Consider the following 16,861-nt stretch of genomic DNA (forward strand, 5'->3'; position numbering starts at 1 on the left):
TGAGGAAACTTCATACTCTTTTCCAATAGTGGTTACACCAATTTACCTTCCCACCAACAGTGTTTAAGATTTCCCTTTTCTCCATATCTTCAACACTTGTTATTTCTTGTCTTCTTAATGAAGCCATTCTAACAAATGTAAGGTAGTATTTCACTGTGGTTTTGATTTGCATTTCCCTGATGATTAGTGATGTTGAGCATTTTTTCATATATCTGTTGGCCATTTGTATGTCTTCTTTGGAAAAATGTTTATTCAGTTCTTATGCCCAATTTTTAATTTGGGTTACTTGTTTTTTTATTATTGAGTTGTATGAGTTGCTTATATTTTTTAAATATTAACCTTTTACCAGATAGACGGTTTGCAAATATTTTCTCCCATTTGAAAGATTACCTTTTTGTTTTGTTGATTGTTTCCTTTGCTGTACAGAAGCTTTTCAGTTTGAAGTAGTCCCACTTGTCTATTTTTGCTTTTGTTGCCTATGCTTTTGGCATCATATCCAAAAAATTATTGCCAAGACCAGTGTCAAGAAACTTTTCTCCTACGTTTTCTTCTAGGGGTTTTATGGCTTTAGGTCTTACATTTAAGTCTTTAATCCATTTTGAATTAACTTTTGTGTATTGTGTAAAATAAGAATGCAATTTCATTCTTTTGCATGTGGATTTCACTTTTCCTAATACCGTTTATTGAAGAGACTATCCTTTCCCCACTCTGTATGCTTGGCAGCCTTGTCTAAGATCAGTTGACCATATATGTATGGGTTTATTTCTGGGCTCTCTATTCTTAACAACTTCATATTTTTCCAAAAATTCAGCCTCCACCCAAAAGATATTCAAAGAGATATGCTGCAGACTCAAAAGTAAAAAGTTTCCAAGGCGTTCCAAAAATATTTTAACAGAGGAAATTTTGAAATAAGTAGATAGCTTCCCAAGAAAAGCATTTTGAAAAAGCAACCATATTTTAGATATATACATTCTGAATTAAGTTTTTTAAAAATCAGCTTACATTTTAGACACATTTTATTATTATAACCAGCAAAGTTTATGAACCAGATGAATAGCAGTTTCTGCCTTTTTGTCCTTGCAACATAGAATTGCTGCTCTTTGATTTGAAGATACATATGTAAAACCTACTCCTAAACATTTTCAAAGCAAATATTTCTTCCTATGTTTAAATACATTTAAATGATCCAGCTATCCCACTGCTGGGTATTTATTCAAAGAACATGAAAACACGAATGCATAAAGATACATGCACCCCTATGTTCATCATAGCATTATTCACAATAGCCAAAACTTGGAAGCAACCTGGTGGCCATCAAGGGATGAATGGATAAAGAAGAAGTGGTATATACACAATGGAATACTACTCAGCCATAAGAAATGATGAAATCTGGCCATTTGTGACAACATGGATGGACCTTGAGGGTATTATGTTAAATGAAATAAGTCAGAGGGAGAAAGTCAAATACCATATGATCTCACTCAGAAGCAGAAGGTAAAAACAATGACAAACAATCACATAGAAACAGAGATTAGATTGGTGGTTACCAGAGGGGAAGAAGGGGGGAGGGAGGAAGGCAAAAGTACACGTGTTTGGTGATGGATTGTAATTAGTCTTTGGGTAGTGAACATGATGTAATCCACATAGAAATCAAAATATATAACAATGTACACCTGAAATTTATATGTTATAAACCAATGTTACCGCAATAAATAAATAAATAAATAAATAAATTGGTGTTTTGTTTTTGTTTTACATTGGTTTTTGTTTTGGGGGGTTTTTGATTTTGTTTTGCCTCTAAAAAGTGTGCAGTACTTCTTGAGCTCACTGGCAGGACTCTGGGATTTCACAGAACCTGAGCTGGAAATTACAGTCCTGAACTAAGACTCCAGCAACACAGGATTATGGAAAGTCTGGTATTGTTTCAAGTCAGGATTTTCTTCCATATCCAATTTCACCCAAAGTCAAGCATTAGTCAGCCTGCACCTTTCACATAGCAGAAAGGAGATTTGATTAACATGATTTCTTTGTAGAAAAATCTAAGAAGATTAAGGCACAATGATATAGAGAAAGCATGCCCTTTCTCAACTTGATATTCTTCAGCACTATATAGAGGTCTGAAGATCTTTCTAGTCACTAGATTATTCACACTAGCTGCATCTGAAGGAGGAAAAAAAATCTATCATCAGGGAAAACTTTCATTTTTTTCACATTTTAGTTTCCATCTCATGAACAGGTCAACAAATCTGGAGGTCAGTATCGATTTCATTCCATAACTAGGCAGGAAAGGTCATCTTTCAAGCAAACATTTGCAGATTGTTTCCTCCACCCATCCTACCCCTCTTCTGGGGGCCGTGTTTTGTGATGGTCTCCAGGGAAAAAATTAGAACCTTCTAGATGACTTCCATACTCAGTGAAGCACCATGTAAAATAAATCTAGTTGGGGTGATTTCCGTTAACTATTTTCCATCTGTACATTCTGAAAATCTAATAATAACCAGGAGGCTGCTTTTCTGATATGAGGAAATGAATTCAAAGCTGTTAAAAAAAAATATATATATATATCAAATGTCATCTGCCTCTTCCACTTTTACTTTATATATGTTTGTGTGACAAAATATGCATGTTGAGAGAAAAAGAATAAAATTAAAATACCTTTCCCTAGACCCTCTCAGCTTTCAGAATATGGGTATTATACTCCCACTGCTTTGCTCAAATGTAGACCATTTGAGAATGTGATAGATGAGAGAGTAAATTACTTTTAATAGACCATTTCCAAGGTTGTTTTCTCCTTAGACTATCACATGTCAATTTGATGGATATGAATCTGAAGATTCAGTTACAATAGAAAGGGCTACAGGGTTAGAATTCACTGTACAGCTTTCTTTGTACATCTCAGCAGCCTAGTTGAGACCCTCAGTGCTCACAATGTAAAGAACCCCTGCTACACCAGTCAGGGGCCTCTTGATCCCATGATTCGCTTCAGAAATCTGACAACCCACAAAAGGCTTCCTAAATAGACACAAAAACTACCTTAGTTCTGGGAGGAAAAGAAGCTGATAAACCTGCTGTTTAACATCCATATGCTAAAATGCAATTTATACTGTATATGAAGGCACAAACACTTAACTCTCGACTTTGAAAACAAAACAGGTTTTACCTGTTTTCACAATCTTTACAGCAAAGTAGGACATAATACCAGTATGTTAATTAAATAGTCAGTTACATTAAGAATTACTCCTAGTTTTGATACATGAATTTTAGTATAGGTAAAGTAGAAAAAAACTATAAATAATTCATTATAGAGAAAGTAATATAGTTATTTGAATGGAAGGGAATCACTCTAACTCAGTATCTGTTCTCAAGTAAAACCCTAAGTTTTTATCTTAACATCACAAGGAAAGATTGTCACTTTTGAAGACCAAAAGTGGTCAAATATTAACAATTTCATGTTTCCATATAATACTTAAAACTGTACTATAATACATATTAGACCCAGAACCTACCCACTTCTCCCCATTTCTACCGCCACCCTAGTTGAAATCATCATCTTTCACCTGGAAAATTTCAATAGCCTTCTAACTGGTACCCCTGCTTCCACTCTCTTCTATAACTGATTCTTTCTTCTGCAGCCAAAGTAACCATTTTTTAACTTTTTATTTAAATTTAACATACATACACAAAAGTGCACAAATCATGAATGTACAACTTGATGAATTTTCACAAACTGAACATATCCATGTAATCAATGCCCAGTTTGAGAAACAGAATATTCACATAAATGGACTCATACAATACGTCCTTTTTTGCATTTGGCTTTTCTCACTCAATACCATATTTGAGTTGGCAGGTTGTTTCATGGTATTGTGTGTAGCAACAAATCATCCATTCTCCATGCTATAGAACATTCCATTGTATGAATATACCACAACTTATTTATCTATTCCACTATTGTTGAACCAGAGTGATCTTTTTAAAATGTAAATAAGCTCAGGTAATTTCCCTAGTTAAAACTCTTCACTTGCTTCCCACTGCTTTTAAAGGATCCAAAGTCCTTACCATGGCACTAGCCTACCTCTCCACTTCACCTTACCACAGTCCCAGCACCCTCTCCCTGCCCCTATGCTCTAGCCACACAGTCCTCATCTCTCTCTTACATGCTAAGCTCCTTCCCAATATAGAGCCTTTACATAGGCTAGTCACTTTCTGGAATGTTCTCTGTGGTCACTACCATCCCATCCTCTACCCGCTCAAATCAAGGCCAAATTTAGAGGGCTGGCTCTGACTCATGCTTCAACTTAAACCAAGATCATCTTCTCAGACATGCCTTCCTGAACCTTCTTCCTTGGACTACCCCCTTACTCTATTTCACAACACCCTGCTTGTTCCACTTCAACTTTTCACTTTATTTAACCTTGACTTTTCACTGTGGAACTGAGAGGAAAATATTAAGGATAAAAAGCCTACGTTATTTATAGCAGAGAAAAATACAATTCATTTATTTTTAAAGCAAAGGTCCACCCAGGGGGGGAAAAAAAAAGGAGATTCAATATCTAGATTACAGCCAAACCTCAATTCATGAAATCATTTTAAGAATTTAATACAAACATCATTCTAGCTAGTGATACAATATAGAGTTGTTGCTTTTTAATGGTTAATAATTTTTCACTTTTTAATCTGTTGCTTTGGCCTCATAGCCAGTCAGTAGGAGAATTAAGTGCTCCAAGTGGTCCACAACTAGAGAAATGTTGAGACCAAATTCTTAATATTGCAATCTCCAAATTCCTAACTGGACTCTAAGGTGCCCTGCAACACACCTTGCGGGAGTGTTCCCTGTAGACCAAGTGGCGCCAACTTCCCACATAACTATAAACAAAGAGTTCCAACGACAAAATCACTTCATCTGAAGAAAGGGAGGTTTTATATGGAAAACGTTTACTATGTTTTCTACAAAGGTACAAAATGTTTCTGCAGAGAAAAATGAAGCAAAATTTTTACTCAGCTTTTCAAAAATAAACCAGAATTTTCAATCAAGCAACTAGAGAAAGTAAACCAGCACATTTATGTAACTTGCAAGTCCTGGACATTTCTAATCAAGCAAAGAAAAGTGGCATGCTAAAAAAATAATAATAATAACGTATTTTTAAAGGGTAGTAGGGAAATTAAATGTGTTCAGTTGGGTTTAACTTCTTGAAAATAAGCTTCTTATTCTGGTAAGAAATGGGTCATAGCAATAAAAGTGTGTTGTAAATTCAACTTGACAAAAGAGAAAATGAATTCCTGAGGGTAAGGCCCATTAAAGGAATATTTTAATTTTATCATGCAATGAATATTTTTGAGAAACTTCTATATATGCAAGAAACTGCCTTACATATTTTAATGAGGTAAAACATAGTGTCAGTTAATATAGAAATAGACTATTCTATTACTAACTTCTCAGCCATAATACAAAAAGATCAAATATAAGAAAAAAATGTCAAACCCCTGTACGAAGATGCCAGCTTCTAATATTTGTTTATAAACTTCAAAATTCAATAATGTGTTACACTAACTTAAAGACATGCGCAGAGCATTAGTCATTTCACTGAACAGAAAAACAGCCTGCTGCTTTGGCATAAAATGTGATATGATGCCACCTTATGGTTGAAAATTAAATATGATGATAAACAATCATTTTCAGCTATACCTTCTTAGAGACCTGGGGGGGGGAAAATGGTGAGTATGTACTGCTAAATCTGTAAAAATCACAGATCTAAATACACAGAACCAACTTAATCCTGGGAAGAAAGTATAACACAGTTACAATGCAATTATGCAATATCTGGCACACAGGACAGGTGCATTTTGTCAAGAGTTCTGCTCATCTTTCTGCACATTCTAGGCATTTTCATAGCAAATGTCAGTCAGGTTTTCCTGGTTCAAATAGCTGTTCTTCACTTCCAAGTTCAAAAAAAGAAGAAAAATATAAGGTGAGGGGCCGGCCCAGTGGTGCAGCAGTTAAGTTCACATGTCCCACTTCAGTGGCCCGGGGTTCACTGGTTTGGATCCTGGGCGTGGACCTACACACAACTTGTCATGCCATGCTGTGGCAGGCATCCCACGTGAAATAGAGGAAGATGGGCATGGATGTTAGCTCAGGGCCAGTCTTCCTCAGCAAAAAAAAAAAAGGAGAATTGGTGGCAAATGTTAACTCAGAGCTAATCTTCCTCAAAAAATATATATATATAAGGTGAAACCAAGTGAAAATTTTTGGAATTAACCACATACAGTTTGCTAGTATTAGGTATGACATGAAAGTGCCATTTTTGTGGATCAAAAATAGTCAAATATTGGCAATTTCATATAGTTCCTTCTATAGTATACTTAACCATAAATGCAAATTTAACAAACTCAAATAATAAACAAATATAACTGTAGTATTAGTCCAATATTAAATGTCAATCCCTCCTCATTGAATGACTGGAGAAACCTGGCTTAGTCCTTACCAAGTGCTCTTCATCAACGGCACTTCTCTGTGGCATACTGATCTTCATGGGCCCCATGTACTTCCATATCCTCCACTAACCTATGATTCACTTCCTTGTAAGCACTGCAGAAATTTCTCACTCAGTCTGCAATTGCTCAAAGTTCCAACTTTAAAGTTGAGCATCATTATCGATTAAATTTTTGTAGTCCTAGTTAATTCTGTTCCTATTTACTACTGAATAAATCCAAGAATTTGGGGAAATCCAGCTCTCCTTCAATGCTTATTTTATAAAGTGCTGTTTGTAAAATTCTGTCATCTCAGTATCGCTACAAAGAATCAATGGTTCCTGAGAAGAAAAAGTACCTTCCAGCCTGAGAGCTACCTGATAAGGCTCTCCCTTATTTCAAAGTTATTTCTCTTGTCACACTTATCAAATATTCTTCCTTCCCTTTTCTCCAGCAATGGTAGCTGTGGCTAAATTCTCCACTGACTTTATAACTGAAATTTTCAGTGCTGAACTGTCAAATCCTTATTAGATATGTAGATTATTCTACCTTAGCAGCAAAGTGGTGGAAAACATTTTAGGAAAGTGATAGAAACAAACCTGATGCGGGGTCGGTGAGCCGAGGAGTCGAAAGAAAGATTTCTTAGACTCTTAAGATCTGGCAGTAATGCTCTTTTATTTAGAGAATAGAATAGCATGGGGACAGGACCCATGGGCAGTCAGAGCTTCTGCTGCCTGCAAGGGGACAGGATCCATGGGCAGTCAGAGCTTCTGCGTGGGGACAGGGCCCGGGCAGTCAGAGATGCTGCTGGCATGGGGAGCTGCTGCCGCCGCCACTGGCAGAAGGACAGGACCCATGGGCAGGCAGGGCTGCTGCTGGCATGTTGCTGCTGCCACTTCTGCTGCCTCTGCTGCTGCTTCTGCTGCCGCTGCTGCTGCTGCCTCCACTGGCATGGGGACAGGGCCCATGGGCAGGCAGAGCCGCTGCTGCTGCCACCACTGGCATGGGGACAGGACCCATGGGCAGGCAGAGCTGGTGCGTGGGGACAGGACCCATGGGCAGACAGAGCTCCTGCTGCTGCCCCGAGTTGAGGGTTAGGGCTAATTTTATAAGGCATGGGTATGTGAGTCATTTCTTTACAAGACAAAGGAAAGAACATGAATAAAAGTTAAAATGGTGTCAGTGCAGGTGGGGTCTGGTCGTTGGGTGATCCCATGACTTTTAGACAAGAATCAAATCGGATTAAGTAAAGGTCAGAAGCCACCACCCTAAATCAGTTACATGAGATTGCCAGACAGCAACCAACTTAAGTTCTTGCCTTCCCCATTAACAGTTTCTAGGGATAAGGTCATCTCTCTTCTTCTTCCTGGTACAGAGAGGGAAGCATCTTCACAGATAGAGGTTTTCCTTAGAAATGTAAATCTTTCCCAACAAAAGGACAAGCAAATTTCACTCCTTGGAGCCTGAATCTCATCTGTAGTTTTAAAACTAACCAGCCTAAAAATCCTCATCATAAGCCGTTTTAAAATTAAGCAGCCTAAAAATCCTCATCAAACCCACTTGTAGACAAGGCACTGTTTAAGGGCACTCATGCATATAAAATTATTGCAAAATTCAAGAAATCAACTATAAAAGGTTAATATCAAGGGAAAATGGATGAAGATTATCTGGGAACTATCCTTACAACTTTTCCATACACTTAAAATTATGCCAAAACAAAAAAATTATTTAAAAAAAAATAGTTCAGGGAATCAGAATCAGGTCACAAGTCATTTGTCTTCTCTCCATCAGCCTTACCAGACTGGGGTCTCTTTTCATCCTTTGCACACATATGTATTTTATATACACAAGTTTCCTTACACCTACTAAGAGATTGGAGCTGTCATCTTACTCCTGAGGAGAAAGGCCAGTTTGGTGGCTCCTACTTTGAAGTTCCCTATTGAAATGCCAAAGTAGATAGAGACATGATTGCTCTGTAAGCTTAGCCAGGTCACTTCTCTCTCTGCACTTTCCTTTTGTCTTATGCCTAAGGAGACGAATAATTCTTACCTCTCACCTCTCCCAGAAAAGGAAAGAAAGTTAAAATGTTAATCTGAACATATTTTTTAAAGAGGAAGAACATATTTTTAAGTGTTAGTTTCATATACAATACAGAATATTAATATCTACTGTTTTTGTCAGCCTTAGAGAGTGAGCTCCTTGGGGCAGATCCTGCTCTTTGAATCACAATAGATACTCTTGAGTCCCTTCACAAATAATGATGCCAATCCTTCACTCTACAATGCTGAAATTTAGGATTCATTTATAGTAGCTTTTACAGTTACCCATGAGTACATCAATGTTAATAATGCACCCATTTTCATTTCTAAATATTTGTTTTACCTCTAGTAGAGCACAAGGATCTCAAAAATCTGCTTTTATAACATTGTTTACATCCTAAGAAAGGACTTGTGCCCAGCATCACATAATAACACATAGACATCTATTCAAGGACCCACTTGGACTCTCCCATTTGGCTGCCATTTCACTCCTGCCTCTCTCTCTGTTTAACTTTTTGCCTTCCCCAGAGGAATTAGCAGAAGCCACAGTATAAGGAATGGGGGTTCTTAGAAGCTGCTGAGGTCAGAGGGGTCCTCACTGCATGAACAGCATTTCTCTTTTCCTGGTGACAAATAAAAATGGCAAGTAATAGGCTATATTGGAGTATATGAGGAAGCCATTCGGTGTAAACCTAATTCGGCCTGACCTTGTCTTTCCAAAAGGGCCTGACAGAGGCCGTTGAGCATGCATTGTATATCTGCTTTAGATATTCCCTATGGCAAGAACAAAGGCCTTTGAAATAAAGGTGCAACTTCCCTCCCCCTCCCAACCTCGGCATTTCCTTAAGGATTTAGCATCTTTTCTTAGGCTGAGAACCGATTGCGCTCACCTGTGACCACCCAGCTCGAGACAATACACTTGCCTCCTGCTACGCCCTCCGAGATAACAGACCCACTACCTGCTGTGTCCATCGAGTGCTGTGCCGACAGGGCAATCTTGTGACTACTGTGGGAGGAACATTTCAATCATATGTGAAACAACCTGTTTGGGGGTATATAACCACTCTGTACACTTCACTTCTTTGGTGCCCTTTCTTCCTTCGGGAAGAAAGGCCCTGGGCCATGGTCCTCAGATTTTAGCTCAGAATAAACTCTCCCAAATTTTCATTTATATATTGGTTATGGATTATTTTTGTCGACACTGGGCAGTTTCTGCTACTGCTATCTGGGGGGGAAAGGAGGAGAGAGAGAAATTTTTTATTAACTCCAAGCTGACAAATTCAGAGTAGGAATTTAGAAGTTTCACCACTAGAAGAAATGCATAATTTACATTATGGGTGATGTATACAGCCTTCTGTGTTAAGGAGAGACACAGAGCCTAAAGATTCTTACCCACTGGAACACCTATCAGACTGTGAGAGGAAATCTATTTAACAAATGTTAGTTGCCTGTCCTCCTCTTTCTTCTGACTGCAGATTTGCTTTTCTTAGGAAATGATGAAACTTTTCTTTCCTACAGGCCCAGACTGAATATCACTGAGCCTCAAGAACTGAGAAATCTTCCACTGTGTCACCTTCTAGAGCTCCCCCTCCCCCACCCCCAATGCTTTGCAACTCCAAAAGACAAGGCAATTCTGCTTCCCAGAAAACACTCCGGAACAGGCACCCTCCTCCCCAGAGGCTCAAGGAGCAGAGAGGGCCTCCTCCCTTACCTGCAAGAGAAAGTCTCTGCGCATCCCTTCATCACCTTGCCCGAGGTTGGCTGTGCAACCTCATCAAAAACATAGCGAGAACCATCAGTGTATGGAAGGACCTAAATACAATCAGATTTTAGGGATCTGACAAAGTTCAAATATATGAAAATTTAGAGCTGTGCTGTCTAATATGGTAACCATCAACAACATGCAGCTATTTAAATTTAAATTACTTTAAATTGAATAAAATTGAAAATTCCACTCCCTAGTCACACTAGCCACTAGAGGCTTTTGTGGTAGACAGACCAAATATGAAGCATTTCCATCACTGCAGAAAGTTATTTCACACAACACTGATATAGATAGTATAGAGAAGTACATCTGAACTCTTCAAACCCTCCTATATCATCTTTAATTCCTTTTAATAAACATTCATTGAGCATTTAATTCCCGCAACACATTGGACAAAGTGCAGTGGAGCATACAACAATGAATATCATGGTAACTGGGTAGGAGCTTACAGTTGAGATTTAGAAATATACATGTAAATAACTACCTATAATATAAGACAGAAATATATACTATAGCAGAAGTACAAGCAAATTGCTGTGCTTAGAAAAGTAGAGAAGGATGAAACCACTTCATACTGATCTTCGGCAGTCCCAGGATTCCAAGATAACAAGCACTGCCTTGATTGAGAAGCTGCACATTTCCATGCTGTCAGCTCCATGTAAACAGCATTTGAATGCATTCCATCAAAACTGCTTTGAACACTTGTCCAAAATAAAATTTTCTTTGGTGAGAAGAAGACATAAGAAACATAAGAGGCACCAAACTCTAATGAAAAGAAGACAGGATTTGGAGTCAGAAGACTTGTTCAAGAGCTAGCCCTATTCTTACAAGCCATGTGACCTTGGGTAAGCCACTTAACTTCTCTGAGCCTAATTCTTACCCTATCTGCCTCATAAGCTAATACTGCAAGAATAAACATGACAATGAAAGCACTTCAGAAACAGTAGAACACTGTATTATTATTATTATCACCAAAAGGGATATAAAACTTTGAAGGACACATAAATCCATTGCTGGCAAGTAAATTTTGAACTGCGTGTGGAAGATTCAAATTCTGCACAAGGAATGATATCAAATACTCAATTTATAAATCTTTGTTTATATTTAAAAGCAAAAATACACACTCCCTGTGATCACCCCTATCTCTTTTATCGGGGCCACAGCAAGCCCAAGTTCACTACATCTTAATCCCAGAGGACAATTTGTCTCATGCCAGCATTAAGAAGGCCATAGCACTGAGGGTGAACTTACTTGGAATGACAAATGATTAAAAATTTCCTGGCCAGGGCAAGTTAATCAATGAATGGAAAAGTGGAATAAATATGTTTGTTATGGAGAATAGAATGGATCAGTGGGATCATTGCTACAACGTACAAATGGAAGGAAAGGAGGCCTTGCAACAATCACTAGATAGGTGTTCTGTTGATTTCATGAGGAATTTTAATAACAATTTCACACTTTGTGACCACAAGCTTTTGAATCTGTCTGTGAAAATGCTAAATGCTTCTGTAACATAAAATGATACCACTTTTACTCTCCTGCAACTCCTGGCAATAGCATGGGATAATTTCTTTTGCAGCAGACAGTGTGAGTAGATTGGGGTTTTTTCCAGATGTGTAGGGAATGGTTTCAATTACCTGGTGCCATGCCTCAATTTTTGAGCACCCCCTTGAACCCATTGGGTTTGGCAGCTCCAACAAGACTGAAACCATGGAGGGGGCCTTCCAGCCATCCAAGCTATGCTTTCACCATGCCCACCATGTAGCTGGCACAGACTCACGTATAATAGACTAGAAATGCTTCTACGGGGATGCAAGGCACTGAATAGCATAAATTTTCAACAAGGAGGTCTAAGGTTAAAATAATAAACTTCAAATGATGTATGCCACATGTGACATTTTGGTTCCAGACGTAACAACCCAAACCAAGGTCTTTTGCTTGACAATTCCAAAACAACGTTACTCTCCTAAGTTTCTGATTTTGATTTTGCCTCAATTGCTCACAGATTACACCTTAGCAAACTTGGAGACAACACAGTACTGTTTAAAATGCACATGCTGGGAAGCCTGCATGATGATCTGCAGTAAATCATCCCCGAATTCTTCGTTCCTGTGGTCACTCAACCATTTCCACAAATGTGGCATGGACTTTTTCTTCTGGGGGAAAATTTGAAATAACCACTATAAGTTAGAAGTACAGTGAACTCTCCCCCTCCCCAAATAAAACAATAGACATTTGTTCTAATATAATTGGCCACTTATCCCAGATCTCAGCAATTTATAGCTCAACTGTCTGAAACTGAAATCACAACATTTTAATAGCAAATTATAGACTTAGTCATGGAAAAGTCCGGAAGTGGGCTCCAAAAAGTCCAAACGTTGGTATGCATTTCACAACTCAGTTGAAAGGTCCATAGTCTTTGCATTTCCTCACTTTATTGAAATTCTGTTTTTAAATTATATTGAAGACTTTGAAGCACATATTTTATCTTGAAATGCTTCAACCTTAATGTCCTTAAATTCAGGAATGGAAAATAATCATGGGAGTAACTATTATCTAGTTTCTGTTTGATCACCACATCTTTGTGAGGAAGGTAAGTCATTACATTATACTAAGTCTAGTATGAGACCCAAAATCACACAAGTGATTAGTAATGAAGCCAAACAATGGTGAGTATTTGGGGACATGAAAACCACCTTATTTGAAAATATAGTGATGGCTTTTTCCGCATGTTAGTTGTACTATATAAGCATAGGTAAATTTGTAATAACGGTACCATATAACACAATAATAAAATATTAAGAGAGCAATGAGAAAGTCAACCAGACTGTTTCTAAATCACTGAGTATTCTAGGTGGCTAAATTTTTTTTTTTTAGAATTTCTTCAGAAAAACTACTTAAAGGCAAAATAATACATCTCAGGGCACAAGCAGAAGTGGAGAAATGCAAACCAAATGTAATTCAGGTATATCCAGATAAAAGTTAAAGGAAGCAATGCACTCTAGGAGAAAAGCCAAAGGGAATCAAATGACCATAAAATTTCAGAGCTGGAAGGATGTGAGAACTCACCTCTTCTACCCCTAGCACTTTACAAATGAGGAAAATGAGACTCAGAGAAGGAATGAGCCTAAATCAAGGACAGGGTTGGAAGCACAATTAAGTCCCTCCCCCTAGTCAACCTGAGCTCATTCTACTAGACTGTAGTCTTTAGTCCCAGTTCTGGCCATGGCACTTAATTGTCCATAGGTGACACTTGGCAAATCATAAAATCCTTCCACAGCTCTGATTTCTCCTCCATAAAAGCAGGATAATATCAACCACTCAATTGTCTTCATAAGACAATTGTACAATATTATTATATACACAATTAGCATGATAAAGTTACACACTCAAAAGAATGAAAAGGAAACATCAGAGTAGTTCATTTTCTAAGGTTATTTAAAGTTACGAATGGATAGGAAATTATCAAAGTTCAAGGCCCTAAAGAAGGCTGGAGTCACTAAATCTACAGAGTAGTCATAAAACAGACATTTTATCTTCTTTCAAGTGCTTTTCCAAAGTTATCCAAGTCAAAATGATCATGGAGAAGAAAAGAAAATCATGGCATCTGAATTAATAGGCATTAGACACTTGAAACATGGAACTGCAATAAATGTGCAAATTTAAATTTTGGAATTTTCCTTTTGTGTTCTCCTCATAGTTATTCATGATACAGGCAATATCATTTGCAAGCAAAGATAAACATTCTTCACTGATGCCAGCAAACATTCTTTGTAGCAAAAACTTACTAACGAACATCTTCTCACCAGTGGCTCCCTACCACCTACCAAGAAGAAAAACAAACTAATTATTTTTCTTGAACTTTTTTCTATTTTTATATTATCTTTTATATAATAAGCAAAAAGATGACTGAAAGCCTTTGGGTCCTTTAAATCATATTTTATTGCATTTTTCTTCACCTACTCATGTTATGAGAAGAAAGAGCCCAATCTTGTCATTACTTATTTATGAAAGATATCAATATGTGATTACTTCTTACCTCAAATTATATTGAAGAAATTGGTATAGAAATAGCTTATTAGCTTATATTATCATAATTAACGTGTGCATGGTGACTAAAGAAAATAAGCGTTCTTGCATGACCCTGAGCCTAGAAGGAGTCTTTGCACCTAGGAAAGCCATGTCCTTTTCTAATACAGTCAGGTCTTTCCAGCTTAAGAATATAGAAATGAGCATAGATTCCAATGATTTCAATCATAACCAATTTAAACACTAATAAGTTGTTTAAAATCAAGCTTGATTAGAAATGAGTTCAGAAATAAACCCATCACATAAGCCAACATGCCATCGTTTGTACATTCTAGATTCTTAAATATATCAAGCACACAGCTACAAATACTGTTTTAGTTACTGATGAGTTAATTTTGTTCTGCCCTCTGATGATAGACTGATTCTCTGATCCATACCCGCCATCTGTCCTACTCAGACCCTTAGTCATAAGAGAAACTTGGCAAGAGCGTATAGTATAAGAGCAAATCCCTCACCACTACAGAACTGAGGGGGAGATTCTTCAAGGTACAGGCCCTATGGTAAAGTAGTGAAGCCTAAAAGAGGGGAAGGACTTCCACTTCTGACCACAACAGAGAAACCTTTCCTCTTAAACAATGATAAAACTTGACAAGACATATGAAATAACTGTTTGCCCATGTTGGATAACAGGTAAAATCTCATCCTTGAGAGAAGGGAAATAAACAAGGTGATCCCAGAAGTACGTTACAGATCTCAGTGTAGGGTGCTGAGGAAACAGATCAGAATTCAGGGCCACTGAGGCAGCTGGAATTGATGGGGCATGCTACCAGAGAGAAAGGGGCTGTGTAATTTGTTTGTACAAATACATAATTCCAAGTTGAGAAAAGTGCTATAAAGGAATAAATAGGAGTTCCAGAAATCTGCACAGGGGCCCCCTTGAGTCTTTGGCTGGATACTAGGCAATAGATCCACAGAACAATACTCCTCAAAGCCAGACAAAGAACAACTACAGGGGAGCTTGGGGCTGAGCAACTGCCAGAGCCTCCACAGGATTTGGAATTGTTCGGGTTTCAACCAGCCAAAGTAGACAGACCTCACTAAACACCCCAAGCATTCAACAGACCCTAGAAAGACCATGCCTTAGGAAGAAGACCACTCTAGCTCTGGTAAAGGTACTCTCCATCTACCCTAACAAAGCTGAAAAACAGGCCTCAAAATATCAGACTAACGGCTGTTTTTCCAAGCACACCACGTAAACCTCTTAGTAATAAAAGGTGTTGACTATGCTGCTGTTGTTAAATCATGGCCAGTGTGTGTTTATGCTGCATTAGGTCAGACAATCTTACTATTCCAGATCTACAGGCAAAATCCTAAAGGATCAAGAAGTGAGCCTAATGGAAATTATATGTGGACTCTGTTTTTTCTTATTTGGTATTTTTCAAAACCAAGGTAGAAGGCACAGTTTGCAAAGTCAGCACAGTCTGACAAGGAGATTCTAAATCAATCAATGGAGCTCACTGAGGAACCTTAAAACCTATCTCAGTATTTTCACCAATCCCTCAGATGCTCATCAATGGCACACCTAAACTCCTTTCTCTAAAAATACTAACTTTTACAATGTTTGTTGGTACTGAGCTCTTTACATGTGTCATTTCATCTCCACGACCCTATGAGGTGGAATTAATATTACTCCTATTTGCAGATGAGAAAACAAAGGCTAGAGAGGTTTGGTATAATATGCTAAATGTCACACAGGTGGTAAGTGATGGAGCAAGGTCTCTAACCCACAGCTGTAGGATTCCAAAGCCAGGTATTTAATCATACTCTCAACTGATTCCCTATGTTGAAAGTGAACATATGGATTCCACTCTCAGATCCTCTTAGAATTCCCACAAAAAAATTTCCACAAAAACATAGTAATCAGGTAAGTAAATAAAATCCAGACTTTCCCTTATGCCTCTTGCCTAATTCCTTCCTATTCCAGGCAGCTGGGGCCAACTAAATTGTATGAATTTTTGTTTTGATCTGAGCATGGGTGAAGGGGTGTGGTAAATTTTTAAATTATGGGGTCTGAATAACTTTTTCTCAGTTGTGGTATTTTTATCCAAAATGGCAATTTCCAAAGGAGGCCAAATTCCTTGATATAGTCTGCTCTAAGCTCTCATCTATAATTTTACTCTAAACATAACTTTCCCTATTGGTTGGGCTAATCATTTAAAGATGGTATAGACATTCTTAAATGTTTAGACTTTCATGAAAGACCTGACTGCTACCAAAACTCACAGTATAACCCTATGCAAGTCAGTGAATCTTCCTGGGCTACAGTTTCCTTGTCTAGAAAATGAGGACCTTGAATTACATTGGCATCCACCAGTCCTAAGAGATACCTCCCTCGAAAAAGAAGTTCCATGTCAAATGACAGGGAGGAAAGCTACAAACAATAGCCGCATTTAGAGACTCAGGATTCACTAGCAACGGATAATGTGTTAGGAAATTAAAGCCTCAGAAAAGTCCTGCAGTAAAGAAATCTGTGTAACTTTGTTTAGTTCCTAATTTC

At 37.9% G+C, this 16,861-nt stretch overlaps 1 protein-coding gene across 20 annotated transcripts in view; it reads right to left on the bottom strand.

Annotated features, from left to right (window-relative positions):
- Positions 1-16,861, bottom strand: part of MTERF1 (mitochondrial transcription termination factor 1) — a 212,234-nt gene that overhangs the window by 97,921 nt on the left and 97,452 nt on the right. For 14 of the 20 annotated variants that reach the window (XR_006889851.1, XR_006889855.1, XR_006889854.1 and 11 more), the window contains one exon: positions 10,222-10,322. The exons of the other annotated variants lie outside the window; for them this stretch is intronic. The gene's annotated coding sequence lies outside the window, so the exon portion shown is untranslated. The remainder of the gene's footprint in view (positions 1-10,221; positions 10,323-16,861) is intronic. 20 annotated transcript variants of the gene reach the window in all.

This window comes from Equus quagga, chromosome 8 (assembly GCF_021613505.1).
Source record: "Equus quagga isolate Etosha38 chromosome 8, UCLA_HA_Equagga_1.0, whole genome shotgun sequence".
NCBI classification, from domain to species: domain Eukaryota; kingdom Metazoa; phylum Chordata; class Mammalia; order Perissodactyla; family Equidae; genus Equus; species Equus quagga.